Source organism: Perna viridis, chromosome 6 (assembly GCF_037379345.1).
Source record: "Perna viridis isolate PV_CMFRI_1.1 ecotype Kerala chromosome 6, ASM3737934v1, whole genome shotgun sequence".
Taxonomy (NCBI): Eukaryota; Metazoa; Mollusca; class Bivalvia; order Mytilida; family Mytilidae; genus Perna; species Perna viridis.
In genome coordinates, this window is record NC_142450.1 from 29,329,169 (window position 1) to 29,337,115 (window position 7,947).

A 7,947-nucleotide genomic window follows, 5' to 3' on the forward strand; every position below is an offset into this window, starting at 1 on the left:
TTGTAGAGTCGATTTTTATTGGTGAGCCGTACCACGACTGCAAAATAGAGGAATTTTGACAGAACGAAGGTATCTGTTCGAATTTTGGTTCACTTGCCCAATTTTAAGTCTTTTCCAAAGTAACACATAAGAAACAAGATTCATTTGATGAAGATCGTCCGACAACGTTGTTGGTATGTTGTTATGGGAAATGATAAAAAAGAGAGATAACTCCTATGCAATGTGGGTGATTACAGGAAAGATTTGTATGCTTTTTTTTATTTTGCATATCTTTAAAGTTCATAGGACATATGTAGCATGTTTACAAAATATCATCAAAATCTGTTACAATGCATGTCAGACCCTTGATTCTTATGGGACTATGTGGTCCCTCATTTAAATTGTACAAGAAACAATTGGCTATCTAAAAGTATCATTTGGTTTTGATCCATAAACTGCATAATAATTACTGATTCAATTGATTTAAAGCCCCAATTCTTGTCAAATGACACGTATTAAGATACTTTTTGTCGTGCAGAAAAAATCCATACATATATCTAGTTTGTTTTGGGTTAATACACCCCTCTTTCACCTCGGAAGCAAATGTGTATTACAACTGTTAACACGGAGCTTTCGATTGCTTGAGTAATTTTAAAACCAAGATATTCTAACAAAATATATATGTAAATAAAATAAAAATTACAAAAATAAAACTACGAACCAGCCCCAATAAAACATTTCTAGCTATAGGGCATGAACTAACACTTAACTAATAAATTATTTGATTTATTACATGCAGTGAATTACATTACACAAACTTAACAAATATCCAGAAAACACATAAATATAAAGAGAATATAGAACATGTATGGTACAATATAGATATTAAACAAGTCGAGTCAGTTAGAACTATTTCCGGTATGTATAAAGGAAAAAAATGTATGAAAATATATTTGATGAGTATCAAATACATATCTCCAGATGAACTGAATAAAAATAAAATAAATGATAAATAAAATGCATTAAAATAAAATGCGTAATCAATGACAAGAAGCTAATAATTTTTTAAAGACGATTTCAAAATCGTAACAGTTTTTTTTATCTGACACTTTAAGATATATTTTGTTTATTTTATAGTTTATCTTGTGATATTTGTGGGGTATTTTTTTGGTTTTATGTGGTTTTTTTTTCAATTTTTAAACTTTTCTGAACATGGTAAATTTATTCTTCAGCTTGACATGGCTTTTTTAAAGCATGGGAAATAAGAGAAAAGTTCCCTAATCCTGTCAACAAGTTTCTTCTTTTGTTTCTTATCAACATGTTCTACGGCAACATTATTGTATCATTCTACATAAAACAGAGCTTCAACTTTCTTTCTAGCCATTTCATCTTTTGTTGGTTCATTTTCAGTAACAGTTTTTGTAGGCTAATTTTCTGTTTCATCTTTTGAAGCCTCATTTTCTCTTACAACTGTTGATGACTTATTTTCTGTAACATTGTTTGATGGTCCATTTTCTTTTACGTCCTTGTTATTGTATTGATTTTTTTACATTCTAAAAAGTGAAATTAAAAGTAATTTATTAAGCTTTTCATAAAATCTCTTTACTCAATTATTCTACTCTTTTAGTGGAGTTAATTTGTACCATTAGTATATTTGATTTTAATTAATTATTATATTTCCTTATCAAATAGTTAATTTCTTTTTAACTTTATAACTCAAACAATTATATATTCAATGGGAGTTACACATACTCTTCTCCTGTTTTTCAGTCCCTTTCTTTCCTTCTTTAATTCTTTTCTCAACCTTTGTTTGTCTTTTTTAGCATCTTTTATTTCTTTCATTACATCGTTGTGCCAACTTTTCCACATTTCTTCTGCTTTTTGTTTGTCCTCCTGTATCTGATGCTACAATCTTGTCTTCTTATTCTTATACGGCTTGTAACTTCTTTCCATCTTTCTTTTTTGTTTTCTCTAGCTTTGTCATTTCTTTCTTCTCCTTTTTGCTGACTTCCTAAACAATAAACGAGTAGTAAACAACATATTGGTCAAGTGACTTCGTTAAAGTGTAAGATGCATGTGATTTTGATACATGTATCTCCAGAGCGGTATATGTATAAGTCAAGTCTTATGTCAGGGCCGGACTACCATAGATATTTAGAGGTTGAAAAGGATACAGTATTAATTAAAGCAATAACAAAAAGCAACATATGAGCATAGACGAAATAAAAACTAATAAAAGGTGAGTTTTCAGGAAAAAAAATGTATGTGTATGTGATATGTGGGTTGTATCTGTTTTTGTCTTAAAAGTGGTTGCTAGTTTGTTTGCGGTTTTATCTTTGAGCTTGTTTTTCATCTTTTTATTTTCATTATGTACAGTACAGGTTAGAGGTAATTGAAGCTAATGAACGTACGAATTGATTTTATGGGAATCATACCTTTAGCATGTGAATTGGAAGCATAATTTCACTGTCGTTTCCATTTGTCATATTCAAGTGTTTTGTATCAACAGTAAAAAAAAAAAAAGTGATCCCCGTGCAGGTCCGGGTGTTAAAAGAATAGGCCGGCAGCAGCGCTAAGCTTGTCGTAAAAGGCGACTAAATAGTGCTCAGAACCCTAGCCGGGGGCTAGGACGCTCTGCCCTCAGAGCAACTGGGATGTGTGCCCCAGGTGGTGGAATGGGGTACCCCTGGCGTGTTACATGCTTGGGTCAGGCTAAAATACGGAAAACCTGACCGCAAACCATAGTGGTGCACCGTGTTGGGAAAGATGCCACGTTCCTCGCACGTTAAAGAACCCTACTGTGGTACTCTCCCGGAGTAGGAACCATAGGGCTCCGCCACAGGAGGCTAAATTGCCCGACCCTACCCACCTCTCCCTATTTCCAGTGGCAATCAAAATTTGTCGACCCTATTGTCTTTGTGTCCCATCCCTTTTTCATTTCATGTTCATTTTATCATCAATTTCATGTTCATTGTCTGAATATAGCTGAAATATTGCTGCTCGGACGTTAAACCCCAACAAACAAACAAACAAACAAACAAAATTGTCATGAAAAAAGCATGGAACTAGTTTTGTTTTACTTTCAATTAATAAGCTGAGCAATAAAAAACTATGATATTTAACTAAAAATCAGTGTGACATAATTCTTAAATGCAACTTTGAGGGTCCCAAAAAATTAGGCTGAAATAATTATCGTAATTAACTAGTTAAAACAAAATTTACCATCATGTTCCTCCATCACAGGTTGTTCCTGGTGGACAGCAAATATATCCTCATGGTTCTCAGTCTCTTCACTGAGTGCTTCTATGATCTACTATTAACACATATATAATTTTTTTATGACTGGTTTATTACAATTTAATGATAAATCTATGGATCGTACATGTAACATTATTTCAAAATTATTTTTTGTTGCCTCTTATTTGTGTCTATTGATATACTTACTGTTGTTGTTGTTTGAGTCCCATTTCTTCCGGCTCTAAGATCACTTATTTGTTCATCAATATGGCATTTCTGCTTCTGCAGTGCGTTTTAAAAATACATATTTTTCTTTTCTTCTAGTAGCTTGCCTTGTTCATGTATTTCTGTTTCATTCATGAAATATATTTTCAAGACATCAAAAAAACAAAAAGTAGGTTTATGTTGCTACAAGATTGAAGTCATCACTACAGAAGTTTTATGGTCGCTACAGTGTCTCCATCTGCACCATGAAAACTGATTTGTTCAATGTATCATAGGTTTCCTTTCCTCTCTCGTCTACAAATGTACCTCGGACTTGACTTTTTATGAGCAATTCGGCTGTTGTTTCTGGAAAAGCAGATAACGCTTACCCGACCGGTGCACCTGGTCCATGCCCCCAGTTTTTAATGGAGTCCGAGTTGCTCATTTACTTTTGATACTGTGTATGTATTTTTTAGTTACTTTCTTATTTAGTTATTTAGTTACTTTTGATTTCCGCTAGAATCTTGGTTCCCTTTACTATTTTACAGGTATACAAAAGATCAACAAATTCAAATTTACATATAGACGTTTCATGAATACTGATACACGGGAAAATTTCTTGAACATACCAAATTCGACCTTGTATTCTTCTTCTACAGATTCATTTAGACGACCGACCTGACCATTCTGGCTGTTGAAATTTGTCCTGAAAACAATTATGATATCACAAAAATCTCATATTAAATATCAAACTCTTCGTTTGGAGAATTCAAAGATTATAAGTTTCGTTTCTTTGGATAGACAAAACATTTTAACACAAGCATGCGTTGGCCGAAATCTCTGCATTGGTACGTACTTTACTTACAAAAAGGATTTCTACCTCTTTTTCAAGTTTCTTCTCAAATATTAGATATAAGATCAGGTAAAATTGTAATTTGTGTAGTTTTTCAGGTAAAATGCATTTGTCCAACTTAAAAGACAATTGTTTATGAAACTGTGTTCAGTTTCCCGATATATACTTTTAGTCTGTTTTATAATTGAAAGTCCCCATATCAATGCGTTACTTGTATGTATAGACGATGCCGTTGGTGCACTCAATTGCATATAGCAACTGTAAAACGGGTTAAATTTCACAAAGCATTGTTATCGTTTTATGATTTGACAAGGGGTTATATAATCCTACCGTTTTTATCATTGATATTCTCTGCGTTTTCCTTGACCTCAACCACAGAGAGGACGCATTTTATCCGTTATTACCAGACCCTTTATGTCTTCTTTCTTCATTATTACTGAAAAAAGTTTAACCATGAAATATTTATTTATCCGTAATGTACGATTAAGAATTCTCTAGGTTTTTTTCATGACATTTTGTCAACCAAATTGTCTTGTTATTGTATGCCGGATATGTGCCAATGAAACCTTGGAACAGCAAATCGCAAAGCAATTATAATGACCGAACAATGAATATTTAATACTACTTAGATGTCGTATTTTTTAAGGATTTCATATTTATCGCTTTTTTTAGTTACTATTAATAGAAGTGTTTCTATGGAATGAAACAGAACTTGCTTTCAACAGCTTTTCTTTTCCAAAAGTTATGTCTAACTGTCCTCATTACTTTAATCAAGTTCTTATTTTTCAGTTAAGCATAAGAATACCTACTAATGTCTTGTTCAAAAATACCAATCGGCAAAATAACAATCCCCGCTCTGCAAATACGTCTACACGATTCAATAGATGAGACTCGACGATAATGTTGCGTTGCCAACGTCGTTAACAGTGACGTACGCAGTTGCACGTGACGCAGAATCGTCAACATGAGGTCCATGGCGGTTCACCTTACAGAAAACACGTTTTCTGAATTTTTGTCCTTTTCACCACAAATCTGGCCCTAACTTTTTTTTTCAAAATTTGACCCTACCAATACTACTCCGAACCTCAAATAGTTTGATTGATAACAAATGAAATGAAAAATACTTTTATTTCGATGAAATTAGCAATTTAACTCTAGATAGTACTTACAAATGTATATTTGACGGATATCTCTATTTCCATTCATTTGCACATTATTTTAGTTCATACAATTGTTGTTTGAATACGTTTACTTGTTACTTGTGACGTTTTCATATTGATAGTTACCTGAAATTTAGTGGTAAGAGGTTAATGATTATTATCGTACTTAATTTTAACTTTAGGTAATTTTCAGATACATGTACGATCATTTTGAAATGAAATGGTTTGTTTTCTCCATGATGTCATCAAATGTAATTATTTTGTTATTATTTTACAATGAGCTTTAAGCACAAGATGCTGTATGTAATGATTTTCAATATGCAATACACTTGCATGTAATTTATCATTTCACGAATAGGTGCTCATAAGTAAAATGAGGGAAGCCCAATCATCTCCATGTAATAATATAAAATCTAAACTACACAACTTTTTTCTGCCATTTTTTTTATTAATATCAGAAAGCAACAACCATCAGAAAATACTGACGGCTATTTATCAGACATAAAGAGGCATTGAAATACATTTTATACAATTACTGCACTTGAACGAGATCAATATTGTTGTACTCTACTCCATAAAACGTAAGATTAATCAAGTTTAAATGTAGTAATTGTTGTTTTACATAACGCTTTAATTACAGTTTTGTGTAAATATTGAATACTTCAAATTCAACAAATTTAATTATAACAAGATCAAAACAATAACAAATCAACAACAAATGTCGGTTTTACGGTTTAAACATTTACTTGTGATGAAAATGGTAATTTATATTGCATGTAAAATTGCCACCACACTTTGAGGTCACTGTCCTTCATAATGTTAATTTCTCAATAATCTGAGAAGTAACGACATAGTCCTTGTCGAAAAGTTTGCAGAGAGGACTTCTTATTCATCATTCCATCTTCCGTTCTCACTTCATAGTAAAATTCAGGGCGCATTATACAATTATATTAAGACGCATTGTTTCGCACACCAAGTTACCGCCGTCAAATTTGGTAAAACTTAATATTAAAAATTGAAATTTGTTGGATATTTCGTTTAAATGTAGAAAGATGTAATGTATGTTGTGGTAAACATGTGTAATTTAAATTTAAATTGTATCTGGAACGTTTCAGTCCCCCTGCCGTATTAGATTCTCCCCTCAGCATCAGATGGCTGATTTTCAAAATACCGTATTTCGCACGAACTTTTGGACCTAAAATTGTGAGAGAATGAATTTACCTTTTTTCCACCTACTCTATGCTTGCTTTCATGCAGCGGTAGTGTCTAAGTGCCTAATATTATATAAAACATCGTATTTGGCGGTTAGTTTTGGAAAGGCACCCCTGTTTGTACTAAAACTCAGTAATATTTTTTTCAGTATGTAACCATGGCTACTGGATTTTATAACAATAATTATTAACTGATGACTTAAAATACAATGTAAATTGCCCCTTTAATACAACAGGAGGTTTTAGCAACCATAATTTATACAGGGCAATTGCCCTGCATTAATTTAATACAGGGCACATGCCCTGTATTAATTCTGGCCCTGTATAAAAGTTAAACTTGTCCGCCATTTTGTTTGAAACAGACTATAGAATTTTGTTTGCCAAAACTGACTATAAATTTGCAGTGTTATGTGGAATAGACCATAACTATCGCTTTTATCCGAAATAGACTATAGTTTTACAATTTCTAGCAGACGTTAGTAAACAAACATGGATGCATCTGAGAGGATGTCTGATCGGCATGCTAAAAGTGGTGAGGACATGCTGGAGGTGTTGACGCATGACCTTATGAGGTACGAAACACTTTCTGAACAGAGTGAACTGTTTGCCCTCGCGTCAGCCCTTGCAGAAACTGTCCAGACGGACGATAGCGGAACAGTTTATGTTGAGCTGCCAGTCACTGGTGAGCAAGAAACAGATGAAACTGTATAATGATCTACACATTAATAAAATTCGAAGGAAAAGCTAAAGAATGCATTATAAACCTAATTTGAGAAGGTATCAGCAAACTTGGTATATTAATATAGATCTATATAGAAAAGAACAGTTGGGGTGAATAAATGCATCAAGAGATCTGAAGTGTTACAGTCTTTACTAGGAAATATGTCATACTGAGCTGTATTTAAAGGTTTGTACAGATAACTCCTGTTATTTTAAGTCATCAGTTAATAAAGGGATCATAAAATGGTTATTTTCATATTAATCCTGTATTATGTCCTCGTACAGTCGTATTGGGTTTCGACCACTTGTATTGGCCCTCGGCTTCGCCTCGGGCAAATACAAGTGATCTCAACCCAATACGACTGTACTTGGACATAATACAGGATTAATATGAAAATAACCACTTAATAACCCTATATCAGTAAATTATTTATAAATGACTTGAACCTCCACGCACCAAGGATTTCAAACATATGCCCTTTTTATGACAAACACTATATATTTCTGTGACGACTGCCTCAAAACAGCTTTATTTCAACAAAATGAGACCAAATTTTCAGAAATGACCTAACTGCATTGTACT

At 33.0% G+C, this 7,947-nt stretch overlaps 1 long non-coding RNA gene across 4 annotated transcripts; it reads right to left on the reverse strand.

The window, feature by feature from the left end:
• Nucleotides 1-502: 502 nt before the first annotated feature.
• On the reverse strand, nt 503-5,183 carry LOC148614452 (uncharacterized). Of its 4 annotated transcripts, none has more exons than XR_015923197.1 (6): nt 5,083-5,183; nt 4,604-4,709; nt 4,050-4,126; nt 3,202-3,292; nt 1,732-1,990; nt 503-1,532 (listed from the first exon to the last, which is right to left on the reverse strand). It is a non-coding gene; the product is annotated as an uncharacterized LOC148614452 (long non-coding RNA). The 4 variants fall into 4 exon arrangements; XR_015923195.1 differs by having other exon boundaries at nt 3,202-3,563; XR_015923196.1 differs by having other exon boundaries at nt 3,424-4,126.
• Nucleotides 5,184-7,947: the final 2,764 nt, after the last annotated feature.